Source organism: Echiichthys vipera (genome assembly GCF_963691815.1).
Source record: "Echiichthys vipera genome assembly, chromosome: 6".
In the NCBI taxonomy this organism is placed as follows: domain Eukaryota; kingdom Metazoa; phylum Chordata; class Actinopteri; order Perciformes; family Trachinidae; genus Echiichthys; species Echiichthys vipera.
The window spans coordinates 5,081,083-5,102,766 of record NC_139831.1 but is presented as its reverse complement, the minus strand read 5'-3'; positions in this window follow the sequence as shown (position 1 = coordinate 5,102,766).

The following is a 21,684-nucleotide window of genomic DNA, read 5'->3' as shown; positions in this document are numbered from 1 at the left end:
GATAGTCATGAAATATGTATAGACACTGTGCTTCAGCCGGGCCATAATTGATCAGAGGAGGCCATTAACCATGGAACAGCCCCCATTTGGCTGCACCTGTGGACCCCACCCCCATCCTGATCCGCCGTCCCCACCCCCGTCTTTAACCAGCAATGACAAACAGACAGACAGACAGACAGAGAGGGAAAAAGGGAGATTAATGGACGAGACACGCCCAGAAGCTCAGTCGCCCCCAAAGTAATCATTTTCTGTCAACGGTAGCATTCTGTCATTTGCATATTGTTGGACTGCTTCAGTGCAGTCAAGTTCCATTTGAACTAATGTTTGCAGGAGAGTAACTACTAAGTACACTATCATGTTTATAACAACACAATCAATACTGCCAAAATGAAACTGTGGGTCTACCTCTGCAGCAACACTTTTCTGTTGCTGTTTAAGCCCCTTTTAAGCTGACCTGTGAGCAGTAACCGCAGTCAGACTCTGTGAGGGAATGACACTGGAAAAGAGCCATGTGGAACAGCTTCATTTCATTTACATCCAGGAGATTAGCTGGTATTTTTCACCTAAGAGCGATTTTCCGTATAAACACTGAGATAGTGGCGCTTCAGTGCTTTTTACCAAAGGCCACTTCAGCAGGCCATGTTGATATTTATGGACGTGTCGGTTGTTGTGAGGCCTGGATGGATGAGAGATGAGGTTTAAAACAAGAGAATTGAGGAATTAAACTAAGATTGATAGATAAAAACAGGGGATAGCATAAAATACAGATGAAGCAATAAAAGCTGTAAAGATCAATGAAAAGCTGGAATGCCTCGAAGTGATTCATGCACATTTTCTGACATAATAAGATACCTTATTGACATTTCAACATCATTATTATTATTATTATTGTTATGGATTATTTCACTGTGATCAGATAAATAATGTCAGTAATCTACCAAAACAAAACAGAAAAGTCCTGCACTTCTTACTAAAGAGTCAGCAAAATAGAAATCAATGATCAGTGGAGCACACAGATCAGTTCCTCCTCTCAGAGTCCGCCTGCGTGCTCATCAGATGCAAGACGCAATACCATATTGTCCTGAGGGAATTTCAATTTCCAAGGGCAGTAGAGAAAATCGTTCCCATCAAACAAAACAGAGGACTACACTGGACAACAAACCCACTGCCCCATTAACAGTGTTCAAGGTTGAAGAATTACTGCTTTACATTACTGTGCTATCTTCTCTGGATCTTCATCAGACCAAGTGACACTGCACTAATCTGACACAGGAGTGTGTTTTCCTAGGTAGTGTCCGAGTGTTGCTAGGAAGCTAGTAACTTCTGGTAGATTTCATATTTTAATGTGATTTCATACTTATCCATAAAGATTTGAGGAAGTATCATTTAAAGGATGAAGCTGCTGTTATTCTGTTTGTCTTATTGTTAAAGTACAAAAATAACAATATATTAAATCTTTCAAAGTTTGTGGCACTCACGGGCAAACAACATGGGCTGCATGTGGCGCGACACGGCTGCTACATGGGCCACGGAGGCTGCGCACCTGTGCAGGTGTGCTCTGTTTTTATGTCTTTTTTTCTCTCTTTGTGTGGCCCTTCAACGGGTAAAAACTATTTAGAACTGGGTGGAAAAAACGAGTACAATCTATTTCATAATTTTTTTAAAAAGAGTTCAAAATCCAAATTTCACGTGATTTGTATATTTTTAGTTCTAATGGAAAACACAGGGCGTGTGTGCAATCCGATATGCGATTGTTCTGAGTATGAGCTTTCAGTTTGGAGGGAACGCAGGTTACACTCTGAGATGGTCCTTTTAAGAGGGCGCTCGGAAATTCATCAGTAGAATCAGTTTCAGCTAAACCCCAGACACTCTTACTGAGCACAAGAGCAGAATTATCCTTCATTCACTCCAATCTAGTGATTCCTTTTGTCTGTCCAGCGTGCATCATCTGTCTGCAGCCTGTCAAATCAGCTGTAAGCGTGTGTGTGTGTGTGTGTGTGTGTGTGTGTGTGTGTGTGTGTGTGTGTGTGTGTGTGTGTGTGTGTGTGCGTGTGCAGGAATAGTGGGGGATGGTAACTAAGGAAACCTGTGCAACACGTTTGGACAGCTGCTGAGAGGTTATTGATTGGCTTAGAAATTATTAAATTATTATGTAAAGCTTTATCCATTCATAACCAACGTGAATAACAGCTATTACAACAATCAAATGCGTCACAATTATTAAAAAAATGTTATGGTGGAAAAATTAATGTTATACAGCCCAGTCTTTGTTGTGACAGGAAGTTCACAGAAACCCCCACAGTACCCAGCAGATTCATTATCCACTGCGGTACATTTGTTCTACCTCTTCTTTAAAGTGCAGGTTTACAAACAAATACATTACAATACCATTCTGTAATGGTATGATGCTGGGATAAAACAAAATCTTAAACTACATACACACAGAATAATAGACATTGGCCTAGACACAGTGTTTGAAAGCTGCCTGTCTATATTTGTTTGTATTTGGCTGTTTTTGTCACAGCCTCCTTCTGAGACGGTGGATGTAAACAGCTATGGGACTGTGCCAGATTGTGTTGCTCATAGCAACAAAACTGCTAGAGGCAGAATGTGGTCCAACTTTAGATTGGTGGCTGAACAACATCTGTGAGTAAGTTAAATCCCAAGTCCTTATTATTTGTGACTTACTGTAAGTCTAACTAAACTGGTAGAGCTTGAGCGCCATGTGGGCTGAGTCCTTGGCAGCAGCCAGGTTAAAATCTTATCTGCTGCAATTTGTTGCATTTTGCATCATCGCGGTCTGCCAAAATCTGCATGATGACATGAAATGCCACTGCTATGCTCTGCGGGGAATTCCGTCACGGTGCGATCACCATCCATCTGCATAAACTGCCCACACTGCCATGACACAGAGCCGGTTTAAAATCAGCAAAGCATCCCTTTTTAAACAACACCTGACTACGCCCTCAACCTCTGCCCACAGACCAAGAAAAGTCCTTTACATAACTTTGGAAAACTGCAAAATACAGGTTGATAACCTTTACAGTATTCAGTATTATCACGACGCAGGAACAGGATGCAGGCACTGCATTGTTAATTGACATCAGACCTGCCTTGTACTACCACAGGAAGTCATTACAGGACAAATCTGTCTAAGGACGCGGTCGAACTTACTCATCTCATCGCACTGTGTGACCTATAGTTTCATGCATCTGCTGCTGCTAAGTTCCCTCATGCCAGGAAACACGAAGCTAAAGGTGCAATGACTCAAACAAGGACACATTGAGCGACAGGCATGAAGCTCAGTGCACAGGTCATTGAGTTGAATAAATGAGATGAGTGAGTGATCGTGGTCCAGTGGGTTTTCCAAGACACTTTAGGCATGGTAGTGTGGCATAGTAAAGTATTATATGTGAGTGAGTTGCTCTCTGTCCACAATTTTCTCTATAAAGAAATAGCACTGAAGTGGATTTTTATGCAGAGTAATATGCTCAAAATCTTTTAAAAATAAAATACATATCTCAATTAAAATACATCTATTTAGAGCCACAAATAAATGCAGATTGGCATTTTGGTTTTAAACTAGAGATGGACAGAACAGAGAGAATATTTCATGTGGTTCACATTGTTCCTTTAAAGGTCTAAAGACTGCAATGGTAACTGAAATGTAGGACCTTTTTCCTCTATTCACTGTCCAGTTTTGACATTTCATTGACCCATGTCTCATTAAGAACTCTCTGTCTTTCTCCATTCAGTCGCCCACCATGCAGGCTGAGCAGTAAATTGCTGCAGGGGCGTTGATGTGCAAGAGTCGGCCGTCTTAATGGGGCACATGAGTGGGTGGTCTGCTCTCTGTGGGCCTTCTGCAGCCCCTTACCTAGCTGAAATGACTCATTCATTTCAGCTTACTCACCCTGCTCTTTGCTGGGTTTTGAGTGGTATTCAAACACGTTGCAGAATTACACCTGATGTATGAAGAAAACAGATGTGAATTTCATTAAGGACAGTGGCCTTTAATCTGCGAGCTGGTGTAGTCTGAAACTAGGGGCCCTTTTCACTAAAGGACACAGCAGTGTGACATTTACTTTTAGACTAGCCATCCCCATGCCAATTGCTTCCTCTTTGCAATAGGCCCAGTCCTGTCCAGATGCTGTTTGATTTACTCCCGTGTTGAGTATGCCAAAACAACCTAAGGAGGTCCAAACACATTGTACGTGTCAGGACAAGGTTGTTTGTCTCTGTCTTCCCACATCACCCATAAGACTGTTCTAAAAACAGCTTATACAGTATGAGAAAACCCCTTTATACCGGTTTACTTTGTTTGCAAGGTACTCACCATACCAGAATGTTAAACTTTGATACAATAAAAAAACATGTTCCATACCTTTTTTGAGATCATGGCAAACATTTTCAAAAGTCCTTGGCATACAAAATATGCTCTTAAGATGTGTGAATATTCACTCAGTGTGGTTAATGTCTGAATGATGCTGGTGACAGTTACTACTACTGCTGATGGATAGCTTGAGTGGGAGGATGCTGCTGTGCAGTCATTCACTTGAATGGGGGAAGACAGGGGACATGATGGCAATCGAACTTAATTTATGAACGTATCACAGAGTTTCAGGTTAAATACTGAAGAAAATAGAAATAAATGCATATAAACGTCTTTAAATTATAATCTAAACGCATACCAGTTTGCACTGACCTCTCCGGAATCATGTTTTCTGTCCCCCAGAAGGAAGTGTGACTTGGCAATGACGTGATACCAATTTGGTCTATTAACATCATGTACACAGTGCTGGTACAGAAAAAAGTCACTGAATACATATCAACTGTATGTTGTTGTTTCATCTGTGCAGCCTTGGATTGGAGATCTGATTGTAGAATGCTTTTTTTTAATAGCGTCTGCACTTTAAATACTGTCAAATGTGGATATCGTATCATTTTCTGTCAAAGTGTCAATACTCTTATCAACCTTAGGTCACTCCTGCAATTTTCAGCACAGACCAGCACACTTCTGTAGCTTAGCGGTAGGTCACCCTCCATTCAAGAGACTGGTGGTTTGATCTCCGGCCTCTCCGGTTCAGTGTCCTTGGGCAAGACACTGAACCCCAAATTGCTCCCAGTGCTGCGCATTGGGTGTGTGAATGTGGTTTGAATGGTTACAGTAGATTAGATGGTGGGCAGGTATCCACTGCCATCAGTGTGAATGTCTGTTTGAATGGGTGAATGTGGCAAATAGTGTGAAAGCGCCTTGAGTGCAGAAGATTAGAAAGGTGCATTATAAGTACAAGTCCATTTACCATTCAATCTTCTTCGAAAATGTATCCTTTATGGATGTTTCACTGTCCTGTTTATGTGAGTTCAAACTGTCTCTCAACTTTGTCGGGACAGACATGACAGGCAGATGTATATTTATATATTTAACACGATGTTACTCATTTTGAATTAAGGGTTCTGTCAAATGCCCCCTATTTCACTTAACACAACGTGACAATGTTGTTCTGGAGATAAACATTGTTTACTCACACAAGTGCACTGATGAAAATAGCAACTGCACTTGTATGTCGTGCAACATACAATTACACGCCGATTTTGTTGGACGGCTGTTTGTTTACTGCGCTCCATGTTTGGAGGCTTCGGCAAACACAGGGTTGAGCCGGGCTTTGCAGAGCACCAGTTAAGATGTCACCTTTGGCTGGAGGAGAAAAGTCTGAGAGTGTAGAAGCTGCTGTTGATGCAAACTAATTTAGTTGATTTACACTGTGCCCGTCTCATCCAGGGTATGAACCCATAAACTCTGCTGTTTTTAAAATAGCAGTACAACAGTAATTTGCACCCGCAAGTAAGCTGAAATCATTCCTCTTTGTCCACGGAAAGTCGACTGTTCTTCCATAAAGACGAGATTTAGATTTTAATATTTTACTGCTGATTGAATTACTATATACACGGCAACTTTTTTGGAGACGCTGTGCATTCATCTTCCTCACTCGCTTAATATAGTGAATGCCCAAACTCTGTTCAATAAAATGAGCGCCGCTGACAACTTCGGCTTGCATAGTTTATTGAGGAATTAATCCTCAAGCTATTTCGAAAAGCTACCCAGCATATTAATTATAGGTTTGTTTTTCTCTCCAGAGCACAGAGGTATTTATAGCAAATCAGTAATATCAACTAAATATACTCTCAGCATGGGAAAAGAAGTAAGAGAGAGATTTTCTTCTTGTTTTCTGTTACTGATTTGTATTGCAGTTTAAAATACTATAAGAGTGGCTCGTCGTGCAAGCAGAAATATTTCCACGCTCTTCATTTGGATCATCCTTCAGTTTCAGGAATGCCAAGGCTTGACATGCCGTTCAACGAGAAACCTTGTATCCTTCTCCAAACCTCTCTGACTGCAGATCATTGGCATAAGCAGATAGGAAATGAAGGGCAGGATCTTGCCTGTAGTTTCATTTATATGTTAATCTTTCTGTGGTCCTTGGTTAGGATTTGAGTGATTCCAGAATAAGGCTTAGTAATGCATTCAGCTGGACATATTCTGACGGCAGCGGAAAGCCTATACATCCTTGTAGCATAGGAGCAATCTATCATTTGGCCCCGTGTCGGCCCTCCAGACTCCATAACTGTTCCATTTATATAGAAGACTACCTGTAAAATATCTGCTGAATATAGAGGAGCTGTGCAGCTGAGGTTAACTTTTGTCATAAATCCAGAAGACAAAGTAGACATTTGCCTGTAGTCTCTTTCTAGCCAGTGCCTTGTAAACTGTAAATGACAAATGTGGGGGAGGAAGGAGGAAACAAGTGTTTTTTTTCACAGGCCGCTAATGCAAACACATGCCTGTGGAAAGCCACGGAGTGAGTGGTATGATGGATGGAAGCTGTTGTCTGGTAAAGAAGGCTCTGCATTGTGCTGTTGCTGCTTTACAAAATTAGCATATTTTAAAAAGGTGCTGTGGCCAAACAGAGGCATTTAATATATTTACATACGTTTATACTCTATATGTTAGAGCTGTCGAAGTTAACACTATAATAACGAGTTAACGAAAATGCCTCTTAACGCCTCTAATTTCTGTCACGCACCATTAACGCACTCACGTTCTGTGATTAAGACCCTCGGTCCGCTCCGTAGTTGTTGATGGCAAGCAGAAGCAAACCTCCATGAGCAGAAATGAATAAAGAGGCTCTTTTGAATGGCAAGTTCATCTTCAAAGCCTTGCCAGATGGTTCTCTGGACAATACCAAAGTGATCTGCCTTTACCGTACACGTGAACTGAGTTATCACCGGAGTAGGTCAAGTCTCAAATACAACTTGCTGGCCAAGCATTCAACTGATGCAGAGAGCCTTCCTCCCCCTCGCTAAAGGCAGACTATGCTGGATAGACATACATGCATTTACACACAAGCACGTTTGTCCACTCCAATGTCGTTTAGTATTAAAAACTTGATAAATATCCCTTTAAGGTACATTGAGAACAGATAAAAATGTGCAATTAATTTGTGATTAATTGTGAGTTAACTACTTAAAATAATGCAATTAATTGGGATTAAATATTTGAATCGATTGACAGCCCCTTTTACATATATATAAAATATACAGTCTAGAAATTTAGTGCTTAAAGTTGCAATCCCTGAGAATTGAGACACGTTGTTTCTAGCGGCCGCTTTGGTGGTAAGATGTAACAGCAGGCAGCCTCTGGGACCTCATCTACCAGAGTTCCTTTGGAAACTGAACAGCGTCGACTGTATGACATCATTAGATTGGCAGTTCTCACTTCCGCAATGCAGCGTGATGCCTTCATCTGCTCCCTATGTCTGTTGATCCGCCATTTTGAGTCAATAGTAATGAAATGTTACTGCACCGGTCAGACACATAAGAACGAGCCTGACTCTGAATTCAAACTTGAACTTTCCGAGTACAATGGAACAAAGCATCATCAGCAATGTCGCCACAGATACTGAGATCATATTTGTCGGCAAAGAGGCAAGTATAATTGCTTTAATAAGTGGGTCATATGATCAATAGATAGTAACTTAACAGACATTGAACTAGATTAAAAGTCAGGGATTCTAACTTTAACACTTAAGTGTCAGTACTATTGAAATGTCACTCTGTGAATACATGTCAGAGTTAAATTTTTCATTGGCTTTTTTTGCTCAAGGTATTACAATTCATTCTGAGGGGGGCATGAATGTCTGAACAAAATGTCATGGCAATTCAATAGTTTGCGATATTTTAGTCTGGACCAAAGTGGTGGAACAACCAACAGAATGACATTACCATCCCTGTAGAGCCGCTCCGCTATAATATATCCTGCATAAAAGCATCCAACAGAGGAGGAACGTTTACCTCTCTGGCACTCTGCAGGTCTGTCCATCCTGCTCCCCCAACACTTCTTCTTGGTCATTCATCGACAGACCTTCCCCTGGCTGGCTGCCATGGTTCCTAATGAGGTCAGACTCCCGCCAGCTCGGCCCTGAGCAGCAATGTGTGTGTGCGTGTGTGTGTGTGTGTGTGTGTGTGTGCGTGCGTGTGTATCTGTGTGTGTATACGTGTGTGTGTGTGTGTGCGTGTGTGTGTGTGCATGTGTGTGTATTGGCCAGTAGTAAAGCAAGCAAGACAAAGAGAGACTCACAGAAAGACAGTGTGTGTGTGTGTGCGTGTGTGTGTGTGTGGGTGTGTGTGAGTGTGTGTGTGTGTGTGAGTGTGTGAGTGTGTGTGTGTGTGTGTGTGTGTGTGTGTGTGTGTGTGTGTGTGTGTGTGTGTGTGTGTGTGTGTGTGTGTGTGTGTGTGTGTGGAATAGGGTTAGTGCTAATGAGGAGAGGGGAGAGAGGGTGACATGTGAGGGGAAGTGCAGGGTTGCCAGGTCAGGCCTAATTCACATTTATGGGGGGAAATTTGTAAAGTCATGCACTGGTTGTGCTGAATAGCGGCTACTTTCAGGGTTTGCTGTGACACACAAAGGCTTGGCCAGTGATTTGAATGGTGGTAAGTGAATGTCTACAGTAAGAATGGACACCACAGCCAGCAGCCATTACTAATATTGTAGCAACTGTATAGCAACTGTGAGTTTCGGTTATGCAAATGTGTCTCTGATCTAAATGCAACACTGAAAGTCTATAACCATGGTAACAAATCTGTCGTGTTCATTACACACCAGAAAATAAAATCCTGAAAGAGGTAGAGAACACTTTGCTATCCTTTTGTGAGGCTGTACTCAGGTGCTGCTTTTAGCTAAATACTGAAATTAGCATGCTAACATATTTCCAATGGCAATGCTAACATGCTGTTAAGCAAGTATAATGATTAGTATCTTAACAAAGTGTTACACACAAAGTGAGGGAAATGGCAAATTGAAAATTAGACCTGGTGATTGCCCTAGACCAGGGGTCTTCAACGTTTTAGGCCAAGGCTCCCTTAGCTCAAAGAGAGACGAAGCAGGGACCCCTACTACAAATATTGTAAAAAAAACAATTTTTACATAATAAATTTGGCCTAACATCTAGGGTGGTGTACAGCCTACACACAGCTTTTTATGGTGCATACATACTAAGATATTACAATGATCGTTATTAACAAATTTATATATTTTGACATCATATGTTGCACATTGAATCCTTTAGCGCAATTGTTTCTGTGCATGGCTACTTTAGAGGCTACCTTGCCATGTTATGTAAATGTATTTATTCATTTTTTCATAAATGTGCTAATTGCTGATAATAAGTTGCATTCATGTTCATGTATATTTTCAAACATATTTTTGAAAGAAAAAAAAAACAGGAAAGACAATCAAACAATTTGGCGGACCCCCTGCAGTAACGCCGAAGACCACCTGGGGGTCCCGGACCCGCTGTGGAAGATCTCTGCATGAAATGAAATGTTAAGGGATCAATTCACACTGAGGGGAACATGGATATGTGCACCACATTTTAAGTAAATATATTCCATAGCTGTCCACATATTTCACACTCGAGTGTTGAAAAGATGATGTGCTGGCCAGCATCACAGTCTCCTCTCAGTCAGTGTGGCTAATCTGGTTGAGCTCCATTTTAACATTTGTCTTTCCGGCATACCACTGCTGCTCAGAAGGATTGTTTCCTCCTTTATCTTCTTGCATTTTTGTTGTGTTAGATAACAAAATTGATATATTTCCCAAAGCTGCCACCTAGAATCTCATCCCTCCATTTCCATCTCTGTTGTATACATTGGGCAAACTGATATCCGGTAAGGTCTTGAGACTGCCGATTAACATCTGCTACAAAAGTCACACCGGGTCAAATCTGTTAAGCACTTCGGACTAAACAGATTTAAATACTGGCAGAAGCAAGATGGAGTAAAGACATCCCAAAATCCAAGCCAAGAGGGCAGAGTCTATTTGTTTTGCACTGTTTAAATGCTCTCCATTTAAACAGTGCATTTGTGATATCATGTGGCATCCTAATCTTAGCCCGCCTTGTCATTTTAATATTTCCCCCTGCTCTGTGCGTCAGTGAAACTCAGCGGACTTTGTTTCGTCTTCACCGTTCTCCATCTGTCCCCGGGCCCCGTTACACCCAAGATTTTGATTTGGTCGACAAATGTGTGCGCAACACTAGCAGCAGCAGCAGCAGCAGCAGCAGCAGCCGAGTTTTGTCCTGAGATGAACTCTGCAGCAGCCGTGGTAAGGGCTGCTCTCTGCTGACAGAGGGAAGAAACAGAGAGAGAGCTAAAGGCAGGGGAGGGAGAAAAACAGACAAAGAGAGAAAGAAGTGACAGAGAAGGCGCACATGACAAATAGAAGAAAAGTCTAAAAGAGACAGAGGGAGAGAAATGAAACGACGGAGAGAAAAAAATTCCATAATAGCAGAATAACAGCACATGAGTGAGTGGCATGAAAAGAGAGAGAATACACCACAAAGAAGCAGAGCAACAGGAACACGGCAAAGAGACAAAGAGAAAGACAGGAAAGAGAGAATAATGTGGAAAAAGGGGGTCAACGGGAGGATGACAAAGCCAAGAAAAAAGACAGGGACAGGAAAAGCAAGAGAGGGGAAAAACAAACAGGCAAAAGAAGAAGAATCACACAGGATGGAGGAACAGAAAAGGGGAAAAAGGGGAATTCATCGAGATATTTTAGATTGGTAGATTGGTCCATAGTGTTATGACAGTCGGATTTTTACTCTGAGATTAGTCTAATGCATGGCCACCAACAGGCCAACACTGTTGGGACTGCAGTGAGATTTTATGCTAATTTAGGATTATTTGTATTGTTATGGCCTGTTTACATTGGTGCCCGAAGCGCAGCGAAGCGTCACAATATGTCCAGAGATGGGTGAGCAGCCATCTGCCTGTTTCCACCAGGAGCGCATTTCTCTGCACCGGTCAACAAACCATTTTGCTCCTCTGTGTTTTTCTAATCTCTGTCTGTCTGTTCATGTCTGTCAGTTTGTGTGTGTGTTTGGGTGTGTGTGCGTGGTTCTGCCTTCTCGTCTATGTTCCTCTCTGTTTAGGTACAACTAACAAATGTGTGAAACAAGTGAGTGATGAAACAAAATGACTATTGATTATTGAATTCCCCCACAAGGCAAATATTTCTTAACTTACCCAGAATTCATGGCTAATTAGTCCTTTACTTAAGACAGCCAAGATGCATGAATTGAGACGTCTGTCTGGAGTCTGACTAAGTCTGATCTAAGCCCAATCTATCTTTGTGAAACTGGCCCCAAAGAGATGAATCAAAATACTGAGAGAATGAGAGAGCAAAAAAAAGATAGAGGGGGGAAATTAAAGATAGTCATCAGGAGAAAAAAGAGAGTGACACGAATAAACAGAAATAGACTAGAAGCAGGTAAAAAAAAGAAGAAAATGAAAATGAATTGGAGCCAAGAATGGAGACAGAGCCAGGTAGCAAAAGGGAGTGAAAGAGCCAGAGCAAGCCGTTGCCAACACTGTGAAATTTCCTCAACTCCCGGCGATAATAGCTCTGCATAATAAGCAGATTTAGCAGCTCAGTACCAATAAAACACCCAGGTGGTGCTCGCTTTTCTCAGCTTGATGAGCAAACACTGTGTTTCAAGTGAATCTGCTTCTCATTGCTCTGTTTGTTCTGTACTGGTACTGCTCAGCTTCAGTAGAACTAGGAAGGAAGGGGCTGGGGGCTGTGGGGTGGGGGAGACGGGGGGGTTCATTGATCATTCCTGCATAGATGAAAAATGAACATTCAGTGTGTTTCCATGCAGTTTAAAAACCTGATTATATTCGGTTAAAAGGGCATACCCCGGTTTCTTAAACACCATGTAAACACCGTACCCCGGGTAAAATCGGAGTTCTCATTTCTCAGTTTACAGACCTAGTGAACTCCTTCAGTTCCCTGATTATTCATGCATGTAAACAGCGTTCTTATCGGGTTTCTCGTCTGTGCATGCTCCCCACTCCGCTGCAGTGGCATTCATTCCCATAACCAGGGTAAGGCTATTTTGGGGTTACTGATGTGCATATAAATGCACTGATTGTGTTTAGTGATCTGTCGAGTCATTTGATACTGTAGGATACCACATGCTGTTGAAATGCTCTACAGAAATGACTTTGGTTAACTCCTTACCTGTGGGTGGTTCAGAAAACATTAAGTAAAACAGATTTTAGTATGCTGTGGATGACGTTTTGTAGTTTCCTCAGGATTTGTAGTTCTTGATCTTTTTTTATAGAATTTACATAACATAGATTAGATTAAAGTTATATGCAGATGACACTGCCTTTCTTTTCAAATGTTAACATATGACATTTAAAAAAGGTAGAAATCGTTAAAGTTAACACTCCTTGCAATTATTCACTATGATGTTGTAGTTTATATTCACAGGCCCTGTTTAGACATTATTTTAAAATGTGTTTCAGTCTACAGCTTGTGTTTGGATTTGTTACGTCCACACTTTTGGTATTAAAAAGGTTGTACGCTTATAAACATCAGGCATTAGTTTACACTGCAAAAGATATGTGGTCAAATGCATCCTAAACCACCTCAGCAAGTGGTTTGAGTGATTGGATCACAATGCATCGGTGGTTGTTTACACTTGCATACAGAAATCTCCACTTGATCAATCGCCCGGGACATATTTTAAAACCAAGTGTAACACATTTAAGCAAGTATATATATTAAAAAAATTAGACTCTTTTTATTCTTGTGAAAAATAAGATTGAAAGAACGGGGTTGAAGTCTCAGGCCTCAGGTGTCCTTGTAGGTGAACAGGGACTCTGTAGTGCTTTAAGTCTTTAGAGACGTTATGTTCTCTGAGCTACGCCCACTTCTGAATGACACAATCATTCATTTGATCAAATCCCTCTCGGACTGTTACCCCGCCCACTTAATCTGTTTCACATTATGGAAGCTAAAGATGGTCGGCTGTTTCACTGTCACTTGAAGAAGCTCCTGTATCACTGTGCTATTTCTTTCATTAATGGTGACAGTGACATTACTGATACTACTACTCATCATTATACGCAAGACAAAATATATAAAATGGGCATCTCTGTCCCATAGGTGCAAGTAACAATGCTTAGTGCTTACCTTTTATTTACAGTGATACTATATCATGCCTTTTATCTTAGATCCAGGTTGAAATAAAGCCATTTGTCTGCTTGGTGCACAGCTGTATTGCAAGCTCATGTTGTGTGCAAATCACCATTTATGTTACTTCCCTACTTTACCTATACTGTATACTCACTGAAACTGGATTCATAAGCCAATACAAGACAAACATTTCATTAATATGTTACTTACAGCTTGTCTTTTGAATCATCAATACAGCCTTTTATAGATGGAAAAGCCCCGTCATTTAGCATGAGATTCGCCAAAAATCCAGCTGCCAATATTAACCATATCCAGTGCTGTCTGGCGCTTTCTGCTTTACAAGATTAATTGGTGGCAGGGAGATGCTTTACTTTGTGGGTGTGGCCGGCGTGCCGTGCCTGGAGCAGAGGTGACCATATGTAGAAAACCGGCAAAGATTCACATCACTCTGAGCCAAAAGTCGAAAAAAAAAAAACGGTTGAAAACGGAGCATTCAGAACAGTGGGAGGTTTTTGCTCACAGGGATTACTTTTACATACGTTTACCTCATTATTTGACATTTAGGCCACATTAAACATGAACATCTTACATTGTGACACTAGTTGTATATACATACAGTATACAGCACAAAAAAACCTCATGGGTGAATGAGAGGATTCAAATTCTCTGACCACTTGTGGTTATAAAAACTGGACTGTGTTGGAGCTGTAAACAAACGCTGTTTCTCAGAAAGCTGACATGCAACTGAAAGTGACTGGTGGAAAGAAAGCTAGAGCGATGAGCTATGAAATACTGAGCTCTCTGGTTTACAGGCAGCTGCCTTTGTCTGACTCCAGAATCAGCCTGTGGAGCTACAGACCCCTTTATTGTGTAGAACTTTAGTCCATCTATTGTCCTCGGCTTGATTAATGATGCAGAGTATGACGGTGCACTGTAGCCTCCTCACCCACACTCAAAAGAGTTTTCCCAGTGTTTTGTCTTCCCAGAGACAAAGATTTTGATTTGAGATTTCACAGGCAGTTGTTTAGTGAAAGTGAAACACCTGTGTGCACGTCGGGCCGCTATATCGAGCTTCAAAGAAGAAGACGGGTTTTCTACAGAGACTCGATGAAAGCTTTTCATCCACGCTGCTTGATGAGAGACTGTAGGGATTATGTAAACAGGCAACAAAGAGGAATACAGTATGTTTAATCTGTCAGTCTCCAGCTTCGTTGGCCATGAGTTACTCCATTGTAGTCGAGCGGAGGCTGCTTTCACATGGCTGCCTGTTTTTAAGCACCGGCTTCTTTTTTTTTTTATTTAAGTTTTAAGACTGCAACAGATAGGAGTGCAGTTTGAAAAATAGTCTTTTAAAATCATCCTTTTGTGAAATGTAGCATTCATAAAAGAGCATTCAGCCGTTTTAATGGATCTAAGAGCTGTTTATGAAAGCAGATGAGCACAAGCAGGTCTGTTAAGCTATGTTTTTAATGCTGTTCCTGAAGGGCCCATGAATACCCACCTGCTGTACTATGCTGACACACATCCAGATGAGAATGGCCTTGTTCAACCCAAACGCTCCGTGTTTGAACTGTTGCCAGTAAAGAGTATAAAATTCAGCAGTCTGGTGTCTGAAACCAACTTTGTGATTACTGCTTGTTGGCTTTGTTGGAGTCCAAAAGTTTATAGGAGCTATAACTAGGATTTATAGTGCCCTATAGCACAAAGTGATCATAATGTATCTGCAGCGGTGATGATGGGGTTTCTGATCAATACCAATGACTCAATGACTGCTTCGAGAGGTTCAGGGATTTCTGGCTTTTAAACTCACTTTGGTGGTTGTTGGAACTGAAGCAAGAGTTATAAATGTAACTGTGGCTCCACGAGTTATGCTTATGATGTCGAGATCATCATCGATTGTTTAGGAGGGAGGAGTGAAAACAGGCTTACACAGCCTCTTATGAACGGTTCACAAGGCTTTCAGCAACTAGTCATTACCGGATCTGTTTGGACTTTTCAAGTCTTAATGCAATACTTTATATGCAATATGTATGTTGATAGAGTTATTGATCTCTGTAATCACGTCTACTTACAATAACAGTGCAGGGCAACAGTCTTCATTGTGTTGCATTTTGAAGTTAATCTGAGGCTTATATAAGGCTTGTTTAGCAATCTCAGCTGGAGACTGCCAGAACAAAGATATCCAAAACTACAGAAGCCTGTAGCTTCAAACATTCATATTAGCATCATAAGACATTTGAGCCACAGTGGCTTATTATTCCAGCGCATTAATACATGAGTTACCTTCCGTAAACGTCTCAGTTCCCTGATCTCTTTAGTTAAAACTGCTTCTGTCCGCTGCAGGTCATGCCAGAGAGCTGATGATGTTTCTTGATCATTAGAAATCAGAAATCTGGGGAATCTCAATATACAATGCTGAGGGACGTAAGCCTCTCTTTTGTGATCTTATGTAACTTTTGTTGAACAGCAGCCTCTGTGTTCATAATCAGAAGACAGTAACGTAGAGACAAGTTATAAAGTCGATGAACTATCTTAGTAATGAAAGATAAAGTTGGGGGTGGCAGTAGCTCAGTCCATAGGTGACTTGGCTGGGAACCGGAGGGTTGCTAGTTCAAGTCCCTGTGTGGACCATGAATGGAGCGTGGTCTGGTGGCTGGAGAGGTGCCAGTTCATCTCCTGGGAGCTGTTGAATAAGGCACTGTATCCCCAGCTGCTCAGGGCGCTGGTCACTGGCAGCCCCGTCGCTCTAACATCTCTCCATTAATTGCATGTATATGTCCTGTCTGTGCAAGTGTGTGTATTTCGGGCCTGTGTGTGTGTGTGTATAAAATGAAATCTAATAATAGAGTGAAAATTAAATTTATCAGAGGCTAATGGTCATACCAAGTAAACATTGTAGCAGCTTAACCCAAGGGCATTTTGAAATGAGCAAGGTGTTTTTTTATTGCTTGTTTTATTCATTTTTTCACTTCTCTGCTGTGTTCACACCTCCCACTTTTTGCGCAAACTCGAGGATTTGTGAATAGACGCAGATTGGCATCATTCACGTATCTGCATTAGTTGAAATAATTGAACTTGAGTGATCAAATTTGTGCGGATAGCTCGGCGTGAAGTGAATTTACATGGTCGATGTGACACAACAGAATCAATGTGCTTTTCCTTCCTTCAGAACTTACATCATCTCACTTGAAGAGCAGCCGCTAGGTCAGTGTTGGATACATTAAGATTTGGAACTTGATCTCATTCAGAAAGGAGGGGAAACAAGGACAAATCTGTGATTACAACATATCATGTAGTAGCCTAAGTGTAACTGAATGTATCCAAAGGCTCTTTCAAGGTCAGTGGAATTCCAACAACATCAATTTCCATTCAAAGTACTTAAATTGCAGCCATTTCCTCTTCGGAATTGTCAAATAATTGTGAGTTTGGGAAAAAAAGATCACCTTTTACAGCTCACAGCTCGAACAAAAGTCCCACACCGGCAAACGGCAGTCAATCTAATTTGAAACGGGCACGATGAAGGGCTCTGCATGGCTGCACTTGTGTCATTATAAAAATGGATGGACAGATTTAAATACCCCTTTATAAAATTTCTCCATGATTCTTCCACTTGGCTGCCTCCTCACCAAATCACTGCTGGCATTGATTTGTAGAAGTTGACTATTTCTGTGTGTGTGTGTGTGTGTGTGCGTGTGTGTGTGTGTGTGTGTGTGTGTGTGTGTGTGTGTGTGTGTGTGTGTGTGTGTGTGTGTGTGTGTGTGTGTGTATGCCAGTTTCCCAGAACAGAAACTAACATTTGTTTGACAAGATGTACTCTTAAACAGCCTCACTCAGGCACTTCCTTTTTTAGCGCAGGACACCGCAAACATATATATTCTGGTGTTTTATCCACAGATGATAGTTTCATCCTGAAAACAGATGTGTCAAAAAATGTGTGATGTGTTCATTTGAGTCAGGAGTTCTGATGTGTGTGTTCTGAAGTGTTAATGACTAAGCGCCAATTTAGGGAGCCAGCGTATGACGGAGGGCCGCACAGGAGAAGTGTAGGCCAAATACCCTTTTCATCTCACTTCTACATAAAACAGCAGAGTTACCCACCGAAATTGCTAACACCTCATAGCACCAGCATTGATGATGGAACGTAGATCCTTTGATACTCATGAGGTGCCACTTGTGGCTATGCAACCAATAATGTCAGCAAGTGGAAGTGGAAATATTGAAATTGACCACAGATTTTTCAAATACAGTGCATGCCTTTCATTTCATGTTCAGGGGATGTATACAATGTTTCTGAGAAGCTGTGTGCTAATATACAAGGACTTTTTTCTGCCATCATATACTTCAAATACATGATATTTTTCATGAAAAGTCATTGCATGGTATGACATCAAAAATATCATATAAAGTCACAGTATAGTTTATCATCAAAGGTATTATGACAATGTTATCGTATAGTATGTCGAAAATAAAGTCAGGAAATAGTCATATTATAATATTATACATTATAATATGTGATCATGAATATCATAAGAAAGCCGTATTATAGTGTGTCATCAAACAATTATTAAAACATCACAGTATAGTATGTCATTATAAGTATTAAAAAGTCATATTATAGTGAGTCATCAAAAATATAAAAGTCAAATTATAGTGTGTCATCAAAATATAAAAAAGTCATAATATTGTGTGTCATCAAAAATATCATCAAAAAGTCTTATTATAGTGAGTCATCAAAAATATAAAAGTCAAATTATAGTGTGTCATCAAAATATAAAAAAGTCATAATATTGTGTGTCACCAAAAATATCATCAAAAAGTCATATTATAGTGAGTCATCAAAAATATTATCAAAAAGTCATATTATAGTGAGTCATCAAAAATATCATCAAAAAGTCATATTATAGTGAGTCATCAAAAATATCATCAAAAAGTCATATTATAGTGAGTCATCAAAAATATCATCAAAAAGTCATATTATAGTGAGTCATCAAAAATATAAGTCATATTATAGTGTGTCATCAAAAATATCATCAAAAAGTCATATTATAGTGAGTCATCAAAAATATCATCAAAAAGTCATATTATAGTGAGTCATCAAAAATATAAAAAAGTCATAATATTGTGTGTCATCAAAAATATCATCAAAAAGTCATATTATAGTGAGTCATCAAAAATATCATCAAAAAGTCATATTATAGTGAGTCATCAAAAATATAAGTCATATTATAGTGTGTCATCAAAAATATCATCAAAAAGTCATATTATAGTGTGTCATCAAAAATATCATCAAAAAGTCATATTATAGTGAGTCATCAAAAATATAAAAAAGTCAAATTATAGTGTGTCATCAAAATATAAAAAAGTCATAATATAGTGTGTCATCAAAAATATCATCAAAAGTCATATTATAGTGAGTCATCAAAAATATAAGTCATATTATAGTGAGTCATCAAAAATATCATCAAAAAGTCATATTATAGTGTGTCATCAAAAATATAAAAGTCAAATTATAGTGTGTCATCAAAAATATAAAAGTCATAATATAGTGTGTCATCAAAAATATCATCAAAAAGTCATATTATAGTGAGTCATCAAAAATATAAAAGTCAAATTATAGTGTGTCATCAAAAATATAAAAGTCATAATATAGTGTGTCATCAAAAATATCATCAAAAAGTCATATTATACTGTGTCATCATGAATATCATAAAAGGTTGCACACAAGGACAACAGCATTTTTTAAAATGACCTTGCACCAGTTTGGAGCCATATGCTTTCTGTACAACCCAGCAACAAAGCAGCTGCCTCCATTCAGTAGTTCCTGCTAGCTAAAGCTCAAATGTGCTAACCAGAGAAATCTTCAGCTAGAGTGTTTTCCTGTAATGAAAACATGCGCGCACATGGCTCTTTATGGCTCTTTATGGCGCATGGATGAAGCCACTGGGTTTCGAGTTTTGTCTGGAACGAGTCGGCCACAACTGTCGCCATGTTGTGTATGTATTGCGTGGGAGCTTGTTAGCACCGTATCCAAAACAAGGACATGGGTGGAGAAGAACCAGATGTGGCCATTGGCAGATGGTTCATGAGGCGATCCCCCAAGCTTCGACAGTGCATACATGACATCAGCACCAGATGGTTCAGTCGTTAACACCCACCCTCTCAAAACATAAAGAAAATGGTGTGCTCTAAGGCCAAAAGAAAAAAAAATATTTAGCTGCAACTTTGTCCTGTTTGGGCCAAAAGCTAAAAAGCTGCTCATTCAGTTAAACTCTTTTGAAACACAGCTGAGGTTCGTTTGGAAAATGCTGTGCATCCATGTTGAATTTAATTTGCGTACGAGATATGAGTCATGGTTACGGAGCTACAGTACCAGATGAAATTGTTATTTTATGCGATTTCATGAAATGTGTATTAGAACTAAACAAATCCTCAAACCATGTATTGGATCTCTTTTGCAGCTTTGAGATGAACTCGGGGGAATGGCAGTGATGGCACTTGGCACACTTGTCTGTTCCACTTCAGCTTGATCCATGTGTTGTGATGCCTGCAGTGTCCTGGTTTGGCCCAGCCTGTGGGTTTACAGCCTCTGTGCAGGGAAAAAGCACTACTTTGGTTAAAAAAGATGTTTTTATTGTTATTCAAAGAAAACAAAATGTATCTGAGCTATAATCTCTAAAAGCAGATTCTGTTTAGGAATGTAAAATGTGTAGTCCATGGCACAAGATCTGGGTAGAGGAAGCTGTCTGGTTTCTGTTTGTATTTACCAATCACATTTGAGCAGGCTTTGGTTGCATGCTTTTGGTTATTATTTTTCTGCACTGTAATGCAGATAGCTATGTATGGGTTGCACGTGTCACATTGCTAATTAGATGGTGGAGGTGACGGGGCTACGGTGGTGTAGTGGTTAGCATTGTCGCTTCGCAACAGGAATGCTCCAGGTTCGCATCCCGGCTTCAGCAATTGTTCTAGTTTGTTCGTACGTGTGAATGAAAGTCCATCTCTGTTCTTCCGATTTAGCTGTGTGATAAACTGGTATGCTGTCAATGTTACATCCCGCCCCAATCCATTTTCAACCGCTTGCATAATTTGTTTATAAAAATCAAGAGAAGTCATAGCATAGAGTGTCAGAATCACGTCAAGAAAATGATTCAATCTGTCATAGAACAGTGTGTGTCTAATAGTAATCATTGTTGAAAAAAGTCGTATTATAAAACTACGAAAAAGTCCAAATCTAACAAAATGCTTAAATCAGTCCTAGGGTAGCCTTTCTAATCAGTCATGGCATAAGTTGTTGGAAATGAAAAAAAAAAGTCATAGTACAGTATGACGAAAAAGTCAAAACAAGTACAAAAAAAATGCTTAATCAGTCGTAGAATAGTGTATGAGCAGTCATGTCTAAATTGGAAGCAAAAAATCAAGAAAAGTCATCCAGTGTCCAAACACTTAAGCACCCCTAACAAAGTCATACATATAACCATGTCAGTGGTGTTTACATACGACCATTCACACCTACGGACAATCTAGGGCAGTCGATGAGGCCGGGATGCGAACCTGCAGACTTCCTATTGCGAATCGACATTGCTAACCACTACACCACCATAACCCCATTGTAACTGCCATCTAATTAGCAATTTGAGACGTGCAACCCATACACAGCTATCTGTATAACTGTGCAGAAAAATAATTACCATGCCACCAAAGCCTGCTCAAACGTGATTGGTAAATACAAACCGTAAACCAGACAGCTTCCCCTACCCAGATCTTGTGCCATGGACTACACATTTTACATTCCTAAACAGAATCTGCTTTTAGGGATTATATCTCAGATACATTTTGTTTTCTTTGAATAATAATAAAAACATCTTTTTAAACCAAAGTAGTGCTTTTTCCCTCATACATATGACTTTGTTAGTATGTTAAAAAAAAAAAAGTCAAAATATGTCTAATGAGTCCTGGCATAATTTGTTGAAAAAAAATCAAGAAATGTCATAGTAGAGTGTCCAAAAACATAAGCACCCCTAACAAAGTTATACTTTATTATGAAAAAAAAAAAAGTCAAAATATAACAATTCCAAAAAATTCTTAAATCAGTCATAGGACAGCGTGTCAATGTCAGTTATAGCATAGTTTATCGAAAA